This window comes from Eutrigla gurnardus, assembly GCF_963514095.1.
Source record: "Eutrigla gurnardus genome assembly, chromosome: 10".
Taxonomy (NCBI): Eukaryota; Metazoa; Chordata; class Actinopteri; order Perciformes; family Triglidae; genus Eutrigla; species Eutrigla gurnardus.
The window spans coordinates 19,860,587-19,872,942 of NC_139924.1; positions in this window are offsets into that span (position 1 = coordinate 19,860,587).

Consider the following 12,356-nt stretch of genomic DNA (forward strand, 5'->3'; position numbering starts at 1 on the left):
ATTTCTTTCCTGGCTTCTCTTCACCGACTGTCAGCTAGATGATGCTGGCTGTTCATTACCCCAAATTCTGTATTTCTGCCAGGCGATTCTCCCCGTACAGTGAGGGAGCGGTGACTCATCAGTTTACCGCTGTATCGCTTTCAAAACACAAAAGACGAGGAGCTCTGACTTCCATGTGCTTCGGAATTAGTTGAAGTCTTTTCTTTTAAGACCTAGTCAGTCCTTTCCGAATCAGTCGTACCATAAATACCTGCTGCCAGATGCATGTGTCATCGACTGCACACACAACAAGACGTACGTACACAATACAGTACAGTATGCCATTATTTCAAGCAAACCAAGAGGTAAGAATTATGTCTGCCTCTGGACATATTGTGTCACAGCAACGGCATCGGTAGATGTGCCACTTCCACAGGCGGGTCGTGGCTAAGCTACATTTGTAGCATGTCAGCTGACGGCCGAAGGTTTAACAAGGTTGTTTCATCTAATTAAGTGTAACAGTATGGACACATAGATAATTTGAAAATGTAATCCGTTGTCATTTTAACACAGCTGCATTCATTATCTTAATTCTCTGAGACATATACAACAGCACTGACGGATGTCTTTTACCTGATTTGCTGCCTTGCATTTATTTTACAAGTCTAAGAACTTTTTTTTTTTTACAGGGGTGAAATGTATGCATGTCATGAACTGAAATACTACATTTAATTATGGGGACATTTAAAGACATGCAAATGAGCTCAGGCTGTATGGCTCTCCCCTTTTTTTATTCTGGGATGTGAGCAGCTATTTTTCCCCCCACCATCCATTATGACTGTTACACCACGATCCTACGGGAAGTAATCTACTGCTGTTTGGCAGTGGATCCATCCACCTGACACTTTGATCCAGAGAACAATCGAGAAAGATCCACTAGATTTGACACCTTAATCACTATACAAGGAAATGCAGTGGAAATGAAAGGTCTGTAAAAATAAGCTAAACATAAAAAATTACATTGGTGATCTCTTCACCTTTCCTCTAATCAAAAAGCATTGTTTTTGCAGTAACATGTTTTTATTTTTTCCCACATTTTAACACTGCATGCATTTTACCCAAGTCTAATTGATGACTAGAACATTTACTTTTTTGTTTGTTTTACTGACCCTTTACCTCAGAACAAACTTCACATTTGTAGCTCCACTTTTTGGAAGGCTGTTAGGGTATAGCAACATCAGTTCATTCTTCAATCTGACATGAGCATATGTAATGCATAATGAATGGCGGATAAGAGATTGCAGTGAAAAAAATATGGCTCTATTAAAGACCCACCCAAATGGATACAGTAACAATGCCTACGCAATCTCTGCTCTTTTCTTCTCATCCCCCCCATCTCTCCCCGCCCTGCACCCCTGCTCTTCGCTACTTTTAATCAGCAGTAATGGTGTATATCATCATTCATGGAGCCCAGAGATGCCTAGATTATTTTTTCCTTCAATAATCACCTTGGGTGTGTGAGTTAGATATGTGTCGGAGCTTGCCGGAGCTTGAAGCTGCTCAGCTGCAATGATCCACTCCACTGGGCTGTAGGAAGCTATTGTGAACCCCAGATTAATAAAAGTGGCAGGAACATGCCCTTCATCCTGCCACGTATCTCATGAAGTCTACTTTTGGGTACTCCGTAGAGAAGTAAAGACATTTTCGGGTCAGAAAGGTGAGATGGTATGCACTCGGTTACAGCTTATTTGTGTGTCCCGCATCAGCCCTTCTGTTAATCACTGTCATGCTCGGTGGCGTAAAATAATTTGCCTTTTTTCCTCAGCGATGTTTATCCGCTCGGATTATTTATCTTCAGGGGACGTGGATTTACTGCTCTGGTCTTTCCACCTGAGACTGAAGATTTAAAGCTCGCTGTGAATCACGTGTAAGAGAGCTCCCCGGACCGTTTATTTACTACAGTCTGCTCGTCTCAACTTTAATTCAGATATTCATGAATCTCTCCCGAGCTGAGGATGTGTAGCCTTATAGTAATGTGATCGTGCGTTTTATCTCTCGCACAAAAGACTGGAGATTTTAATCACGCACACAAAGAGGATCGTACTTCAAAGAGGGAGAGAGCAGCGGGGAGGGAGACGGTGAGAGAAAAACAAATAATATCTGCATTCTTTTGATCTTAATGCAGTAATGTTTTATATGTGTATCCAATCAATAACCCCATGGCCGTGTTTCATAGCACAATGGCTGCACTGTTTGATAACTCACCCCATGTGGGGTTCTACAAAGGCATAGTGCATTGCTACACAATATAATTGAATTGCATGGGTGGGCCCCTTTGGCATATAGGTTAAGTAACTTGCCATTAGCCACTGGTGCTGATAACCACTTATTGTGTGTGTTTCCATTAGGTAAACAGTTTGATTTGTGGGCCCGGTCCATAAAAGTGATTGCAGGAAATGGCTGCATGCTACATCTGTGATGTGTGTCAGATGTATAGTCTATCATACGGTCATTTCTCAGCAGTCTAACAGGGTCAGTGCAAGCACATGTGTTTTCCAGCAGAGATGCTTCATATGTGTGATTGTAACCAGTGGCAGGCAAGGCTCTGTAGCAATGACTGATAGTCGATCTATCCATCTTCTTGGTCCAGACTGAAGCAACACGTATTAAATGGATTGTCCGTAGAATACATTTAAGTGGATATTGTCACCCATTGATTTGTTGAGGTGTAGAAGCCTCGAGTTTGTCATGTTGGCCACCTCCATCTTGTTTTTTTGTAACCAGAAGGTGACGCAAGAGTTGAAATGAACCAGGATAACACATTTTTGGGCGACAACATTTTACAATTAATTTTATGGACTGAAAACACGGTGACCAAACAGACAACTCCCGGACCTGACAACACCGTGATGGCGACCTATCAACGGCAAGGTAGCCACGCCCTATAGCATACCCTGCTTTATTATCTATTTCGCTTTAAAGGGGAACATAATTTACTCAATGAACATCATGCTTTGTCAAAGACTTGAAACTAGCAATGGAGACGATAAACTCACGGTTTCAATGCTTACTGAGGTGATTCATCAAGTGTGAAATGGGGTCATGAGGTAGCGTCAAGAGGTTGAAATAGGGTCATGAAGTTGACACTTTTGGTTTCGAGTGAAATGTTTCAATAACCATTTGATGGATTGTTTTGTAATTGGTACAGACACACATGGTGCCCAGGGTATGATTTTTGGTTATTCTCTGTTTTTTTTTTTTTTTTTCTTTTTCATCTAACCCCACCAGAAGGTCCACATCTACTGGATATATTGGCCCAAAATGTTGTAGAGATCTACATGTCCACGTATCCTAAATGCCTTGGTGGTCCCTTTATTTTCCCAATAGTGCCACCTTGCTAACATGCATAGTATGGTAATCATCAAAATATAAGCATTGTCATTGTGAGCATATTTGGCATATTTCCAGCATTAGCTGTAAGACATTGTAAGTAAATGCCCTTTTTATCAGTATATAACAACTGTATGGTAAAGGCTGGAGCCCAGAAAGAGAGACCACTTCATGGATGCTGAAGAGGATCCAAATAAAGGATACAGAGCGATGTTACGGTTAGGTTTAGGCACAACAACGACTTGAAAAAGCAAAAAGTATAGGTGAAGTGATAACATATACCCCCTCCTAAGATATCATATTCATCAAAAATTGATCTTTTTTTGCTAAGCCATTCAACTCTGTATTTTCTCTTTTTATTTGAATGTGAGATCTAAAATATGAAGTCATGAATCCCGTGCTGCCATACGCTCACGTTTTTATTTGAATTTATTTTTACGTTCACACTCAAAGCTTCAGAGAAAGCCGATAATCTCTTTATTGCTATGTGTGGATAAACATTCAATCTAAGAGATGGTGTGTGACTCCTGGTGCCGGGGTTGAAGCAGATAAGAACCAATAAAGCACTCAGACTCTTGCTCTGTAGCTGTAAACATATGAAGAGAGAAGAATGGGGTTCACCGGAGACCAATCACATGTTACACAGCGGAGGGAGACAGCTGCAGGACCACCACTGTAGACCACCCTCTTCAAAACTCCTGATGCTGTGCTGTTGCTGCAGTAAAGTACACATTTTAAACAGTGATTTTGACTACTCTGATCATACAGCATAAGATTACAGACCCCAACATTTTGAACTACATTAGGATGTCTATGTCTCACTTCTCTCAATCATTTAAAACACCCTGATGAAAGCATATGTCACATGCTCAGAAAATAAAATAGCCTTTCGCATTACATAAAAGATTGGCTGTGTGAGCATGTGTTTCTCAGTGTATCTCAGTTATAAGTAAGGGTTTGGACCCAAGAAGTGTATCAAAGGCTTTCCATTGCCTTTACTTTGGTTTCAGCTACAAAATCAAAGGCTCCAAACAGTATTTTCATGGTGATTTCAAGCATGGCAATACTTTCATCCTTGTGCAGGCGAGAACACATGACTCACCCGCCCTCGGCATTTGTTCATTTGTTATGAGCTACACTGCAGATTCAAAGGGAAGTCTGTGTGAGTTGAAACACGGCTGCTTGATGTGACTGAATCGTCCGTGGCTCTGCTCGGACCTGGCATTAACGTGTGTCCTGGGTGATCTGGTCACAAGTGGACAGCTAAGGGCACATCTGGCATTAGAATGAGTTTCCACATGCGTCTGGAGTGACCACCTGCGTTTGGATCCCCACTTCCCTGCTCTGTATTAGAACTGTCAGTTTTCATCTATGACATTATTCAAATTTCATTCCATATTTTTGTCAATATTCAAATTATATTTGAATATGTAATGCTCAAATTCAAATTAATGGTTGTCTGTATCTATGTTGGCCCTGTGATAGACTGGCGTCCTGTCCAGGGTGTACCCTGCCTTCGCCCAATGATAGCTGGGATCGGCTCCAGCCCCCCCGTGACCCTGAATACAGGATAAGTAATTATCGGTAATGTGGTTGTTTTACTTCCACTAGAGGGCGTTCCAAAAACCAATACATTACACATTACCAATAGATATGTCGAATAACCAACAGGTGACAGCTTGATTAGTAATAATTAAGAAAGTAAAACAACCACATTGCCGTTCTCCTGAGGACGATGCGTCCCCGTTGCCATGGCTACGCCCTCCTCGTCTCACCATCAGCTCGAGATTTGTTAACGTTACTCAATACGTTTCTAAAATAAAATAAAATAAATGATAGAACACTAATTTCAGCATTCAAATAGTACAGATTTGTTTTACTATTCAAATTATATTTGATTCATTATAAGTTCCTTCCAACATCCCTACTATGTATGCAAATACACACTTAGATTGTTTCCGTTTGCAAAGAACCAAATATAACCGTTTGTGTTTTGAATGATTGCATTTACTTCCTTTTGCAGAGCAAATTAAGCAGCGGCAACCTCCTGGTCTGAGAAGTGAATCCTTCCTTCTAATAGCCAGCAGGGGGCGTCTCATCTTGTTGCAATAACAAGTCTGCCATGAGAAAAGGGACCTTACTCCTCAATTGATTTATTATATTTTTCAACTGTTCTTCAATACAGCATGATGTTGTGATCATATTAATAAAATAGACAATGCAGGGCAGGGCGTGGCTTCCTTGTGATTGACAGGTAGCTACCACGGCATTGCCCAATCTGGGAGTTGTCATTGTTTTTGTCTTTAAACATATAGTGTGTTTTCATTTCATGAATTTTAATTGTATCTGGTTTAAGTGGCCATACATGGCCCAGACCACCTTCTCATGTGGTCTAAGGGGTGTCCTCGGCTCTTTGCTCTTTTGTTATTGGATCACCCGAGATGCATTTAAATGCCGGGTCTGAACTGGGCCCGTTAGCCCTCGGCCTCCCTTATCTGTATTCATTGGAGGATTGAGGTCATGCTTCTCTTCCATGGACAATTTCCCTGTAAAGGGTCTTCACAAAAAAAAAGGCGTGATTTCTATTTGGCTCTCTGCATGTAAGACCATTGAGATTCAGCTCTCATTCTGATGTGCTCTGGCCAGATCCAAGTAGCCAGCAGGCTGTCAGTGAATAACGGCATGCGGCTATCGCAGTGCTATTTATTCTGTAGAAACAGAGAATCCATCCTGGGCTAATTAAATGTTTACAAAACACTTAAAGATAAGAGAAGAAAAAAAACAGCAGCTTAGTAGAGTGGCATGTTGAATGTTCAATTTCGTATTAATTGTTCTTTCACAGTGGCTAAACTGGCAATGCAACACCACACTACTGTTAAAAAGTGAAGATAGATTGCCCTGACTGTTCTCATCTGTCAAGATTTGACCATCACATGCACATAAATGAATCAATAAAAGGGAAAAATAAAACATTGATTAGGTTTAACTGAGGTATCCTCTCAGGGGATTAAATCATGTCAGTGGGACTCACTTGTCATTGCTGAGGAACCGTCAAATAAGATGATGCCACAGTGAACAAACGGTCCTTAAACTCAAGTAAGGATTGTTTTTTTTTCCCCTTTTAATATATCCGAGTTTGAAGCTATGACAGAAAGATTCAGAGAGATTTGGACTTCACATTATCCTGACATGTGCCAGAAATAATAACCATCTGCAAAATACTGAGGCAGGCATATTCAGGGCCATCAGTTTCCAAAAAGTTATCAAATGTGTCCAGTGGCCAATGTCAATGTAGAAAGCAGAGTTAAAGAGCAGAAGAGGCAGAGGGGGATTTTAATACAGAATATACTCTTCTTATCCATTACAATTAAATAACGTTATGGGCTAATTTCCACAAATGGATTTTAAGGGTTTCTAGAGGACTGCAGTTATGGCCGTAGTTTCATTAGGCAAAGGGTCTGCCTGCAGCGGGTGAGAGCCATTGTTGCTCTAATTAGATCATAATGCATACTCCCATGATGGTTTTGTGATCTAAATAGGAAACTATGGATGAGTATATTATATGTGCTTTTCCCTTAGAGGGTCATGAGGAAAATTACAGTCCATTCTCTAATTGAATTATTGATTACCATCAGTCGTTATAAGCCGTAAGAAACATTGTGCTCACAGAGCAAGATCGCTGTGTCTCTGTCCCCCTTCTAAGGGAACCTCTGATGTATATCCATGTGTTGTGTCCTGTCTAAGCTTCCAGCATGATGTCATCGCAGGGTGAAATATTAACACATACACTATTTATCCATCCATCTATCGTCTACCGCTTATCCTGTATTCAGGGTTGCGGGGTGGCTGGAGATGATCCCAGCTGACAGTGGGCAAAGGCAGGGTGTACTCCCTATCCAGGGAGTCATCAATGAACATAGGTTCATTGATGACTCCCTGAATAGGGAGTACACCCCCATCCTGCATGTCTTTGGACTGTGGGATGAAGCCGGAGAACCCGGAGAGAACCCACGCTCACAGGGAGAACATGCACACTCAACACAGAAGGAACATACTATTTATATAAAAGATAAAGCATGTGCATTTGAATCAATTTCATATATTTACTGATGCTTTTCAGTCAAGCATTGCAGCAAAAAAGGTGGGTGGGTTTATAGTTGAGTCTGTTGCCTCATGCAGACGTTAAAAGATACCCTGTGTGTCTGTATCGAGACGCCAAGGGCCTCCGGGCATCTTTATTTTAAGTCCTGGAAGTGAGACCACGCTTTCTTTCTGTTCAACCAGGAGGTCAAAATGTCCACTTATCCTGAGGAATATCTAAAATCAATTGACACCGCCTTATGTGCAGACATATTGATTGCCCCGATGATGAGTCCTGATGATTTAGATGATCCCCTGACTTTTCCTCTGGCGTGACCAGATTGTGGGTTTAAATGAAATGTCTCAACGGCTCCTGGAGGGATTGCTATGAAAGTTGATAAAGCAGACACAGTTCCCGCGGAATGAATGACATTGTAGGTTGGTCCTCTAACGTTTCGTCTAGCACATTCACAAACGTGAACTAAAACAGTGAACCTCATCAACATGTTAGCATTGTCCAACGGGTTGTTATTCCAACTTGTTACAAACTGATGCTTTGACCTAGCGCACAGTCGCAGATAGGTTTAAGCAACATAACCACTTAACTAGATTAGGGAATACATCGAGATTGGGTTTTAACTAACTGGTATCATGTCACAAAAATCACGTTTGGACATTAACACTGGTCCCCTGGTTGAAAGTCCTGTGTTTGTTTGATTCTTCCCTTTCTCCTGCCACCCACCATGTGTGGAGTTTGTATTGGTCCTTATGCCATCACACTCCTGGAGAATATTAGGAGTCTAATATTGATGCTGATGGATTTACATTGCAGTTACTCGAAGGCCAGGTGTGTCTCATACGGACGCTAACGGGTGCCTCGTGCACTTGGTAACAGATGGCCGAGGTGCGTGACTCCCTTGAAATGAGAGCGGGCGTATTGTGAGCGTGTTAGCATGCTGACATCAGCGTTTAGCTCCAAACACTGCTGTAGCAGAACCAGTAGCATGGCCTCAGACTCTTCATGTCATCTGTTTCTTTATCGTAGCCGTAACAAGATGATGAGGCAAAGTCATCACTGAGGCAGAGAGTTGAGAACAGTAACCTTTTTTAAAGACAATATGTTTCCTTTTTTTTAATCCCCATCAGGAACCAGCGTTTTTTTCTTCTTTTTTTTTTAAACAGGCCAAGTGTAAATAATTCCTCTGTCACGATGTGCATGATTTAAAAGCGTTCTCCTTGCTGTCACCTTGGCGCGGATTCTATTTGTCTGCTTCATTAAGTTGTGTGATGGAGCAGGTCGAGTCACGGCTGCAATCGCACAGTCCTCCACCAAAGGGAGATGTGTCTGACAAACGTTGCGGTTAATGAAAATAGTTTTCATACCATTCAGAAATATTTTCACGCCGCACTCTATTTCTTGGCCATAAAAGCGACAGCAAGTCTTCATGAAGGCTGGTATATTTTTTTTTTAAAAAGCGAAGGACGTAAGAGATTGGAGTCGCCGGGTTTCCTACCTATATACAATGTCTTCTTTGACTCAGTAAAGTGGATTCGGGGGATGAAGTGTGGCATTGTCATTCTTTAGATGACTGCTGGATAATCCTGTCAAGATCAGACGCTGTCTGTTATTATCTCAGCTCGTGGAAAAAGTTCAATTAGTCTGGAAAAATAGCAGGTTTCAGTCATTTTATCACTTTAAATGGCTTTTTTTCGAAGTAATAAGACGCTGTGTGTGCCATTATCTCTGTAAAACACACAAACAAGGCTTGTATAAGAGTGTGTGCAGTCTGCAACAGCAGAATGGGGGGCCGCCTGGTTTAGCCGCGGTGCCAGCTTTGTCCCTCTCCGGTCAGATGGAAGTGCTGTCGGTTGTTAATTAATTTGCTTGTCAGATCAGTAGTACTCCGCGCCGAATTAAACTTTCATACTGAGAACGGTGAAATTACGCTGTGGCACAGATGTGGACGGGCTCCGCTGCCGTGGCGACAAGGGGTCAATCCGAGTGTGTCGTGGGCAGCAGTGTCAGGCTCGAGGAGTGGATGTGACACGGAGATGTGGTGGGCCTGAGTCCAGGAGAGGCCAAAGCACACGCTGTTTATATGTGTATTGGATTCCACCAGAGCACTGTCATTATGAGAGTTCCATCATGATTGTGGGGTTGGAGGGGAGGAAGTAACACATTACACTCACTCTTGTAGTGTGGTATATTTATAATATTATAGAATACATGTGAACATATATGATCACGCTTCATGTGCATCTGACGCCAAACATATTTTTTACGTTTCTGTGAGTTCCAGCCCCCGCGGGGCTTTAATGGTTTTCTGTAAGTTCAAGAGAAGCATAGGCCTATGAGCCGTTTAATTCACTCGCATGCTGCTCTTTATGTTAATGCCATTGTTGTTTTGTGCATTCCCTGTAAGTGACGCTGAGAAAGGCCTGTGTGAAGCTAAATAGCCATGTTGCACCCTTGCCCTGCAAATGAGGGAAACAAGTCGGATATTTGAATTACAAATCTTTGTTGTTGTTTTTATTCTGAATAATAATATAATACGATACAATGCGAAACAAGACTTGAATATTACTTTTTCTAACCTATTTGACTCCTTCCATGAGATATATGCAATTAGTTGCTGCCTCAATTTAGGATACTGCACACACATAGCATATCATTTTTTCTTCTTTCTTCCTAGATTTACATTCTAAAACACACGTACACAGTTTCTCAACCCCCACACGTTCACCACAGATATTGCTATTGTTTGTATGTGTTCACACGCGGACCTTTATACGGAGGAAAAGGACAGTCTCGCTGTGAACCATCTGCTCGTTCTAAATGCTGGTCGCCTTTGATAGGACGGCAGAAAGTCACGCTCATCCATGGGGAACAGTGAGAGACACAGAGCAGCATGACACTAATCAGAGAGACAAAAAACAAGTAAAAAAATAAAGCACATGGAAACTGCACATCGCTGTGTTCGGATGGTGGGTTTTTGACACACGTCTCGTCTTCTTGTAAGGACGTGTTCGGTATTCTGCGTGTTCCCCCGTGATATGACAGTTCTGGATAGATTAGCTTTTTCCAACTCACCACGGGTGGCAGCTCTGCTGAGGAGCCAATTGAAAAAAAATAAGGGGCTCCACCGGAAAAATATCAATGAAGATGAAGAGAGTGGACGTTTTTCAATCCTCGTGGGCAGGCCACACCAATGATGGATTTTGAGAACTTGTGTTCCGTGTGTATGCTTTGTCAACACCAAAAGTTTTCGGAGGAAGTTCTGCATTGTCTCATCAGTAATTGCATTTTACAGGGCATAATGTTTTGCAAATCTGCTGTTAATCCCACTTTGCAAGCACCCGGAGATAGAGAGGGAAAATGTGGACTACATTTTGGTTGTCTTTTTGCTTGCATGACGTACAACCGGAGCCAGTAGCTGCAAGGACAGAGTTCTGACAGCAGTTTATGCACCTAATGTAAGGTCTGTTGGTCTCATGGCAGAATCTTTCAAATGTTTTTTCATGCATGAATCCATTTAGACTGTTTGTCCCAGAGCAAAACATAGCATCAAGTCACATTAGAGGATCAGACATTTTTTTAATGTGCATCCGACTATATTTATTTATTAAGGATGTTGATTTTGAATTTCTGACCATTAACCAACACGATTAGTGCCCTGCATGCATGGTGCTCTGGTTGTAGTGCCTAACAAGCCCCCGAGCTGCAACAAACAGGTTGAATCCATAATTTATCGCCGGCTGCAAAACAGTCCTCAGTTGACCTGTACAGGAGAGTAAGAAGTTTGGTCCAATTTTCCAGGAAGTGTCCTAGTTTACCTGTAAGTTTGACAGCTGTGTGTCTGCCTTGTATCCTCTATCAGGGTTTCAGTCATTGCAAGTCCAGTGCAGTGTTAGTGAGAGTCTAGCCGAGAGAGAGAAAGAGAGAGATAGTGTACTGTTAAAAGTTCCTGTGTCTTCATTGCTACCTGCTGATTGAAGTGAAGGGTGTTAGCCCCAAAACTAGCAACCACTCTGGTTTAGGTTCACTTAAGGTTGGCTGACTTTTAAGGTGGGGGCAGCTATTCTCCCGACAAGTTGCTCCTCAGCGTTTTGCTTTTTTTATTGATAGCATTAATGGGCGCAGACTCTTATTGTTGGTTTATCTTTATGATTAATAATTAACATCCCACGTCTGTATCTCTCTGCTACTGACTGTCCCTTTTGTCTGAGTAAAAGGATAAATGTGATAGTCATGAGGGAAAAAACACTGTAGTTAGATGGTTTTCACTTGTTCCTGCCAATAGAGGCACTTTTTTTTGCAGATTCTCTGATAAAAATGGAATGAGAAATGCTAAGCTCTCACTTGTCTTGTTCATTTAGTTTTTTTTTAACATTTTTCAAACAAGAACAACCAACTACAGTGATGCTCATTTTATTTTCCCATTCCCTGTTATAACGAGTGCGGTGGGTATCGTTTTCATCCTTTGTGTTTGTGATGATGGCACACAACGCCTACTGTGGCAGGAAATAGCACAGCAGTGTTTTAAGTGCTTTGCCGGGTGTTTAATGTCCGTCTTTCAATCATGAAACGTTACAGGTGTGAGATGAGAACAGAATGGAGGCCGAGTTCAAAGATGGGTGGGCTCCCAGCAAGGGTGCCGGAAGTAGAGAGTTGTTGACGTTTTGTATTAATAACCGCAAATAATGTGAAATCCAATGCTTTGTTCCCATCGGCTGATTTTCCTGCATGTGACGTACAAAAAAAGCCATTGTTTTTTCTTTAAGAACCGTGTAAATGTGTGCATTCTTCACAGTAAACCGTTTTGCTTTTGGTCACATTACAGCTGGGAGAGGAGAATTACAGAAACCATATCAGAAGTGACAGGTTTGCAAAATAGACTCCCGCTCTT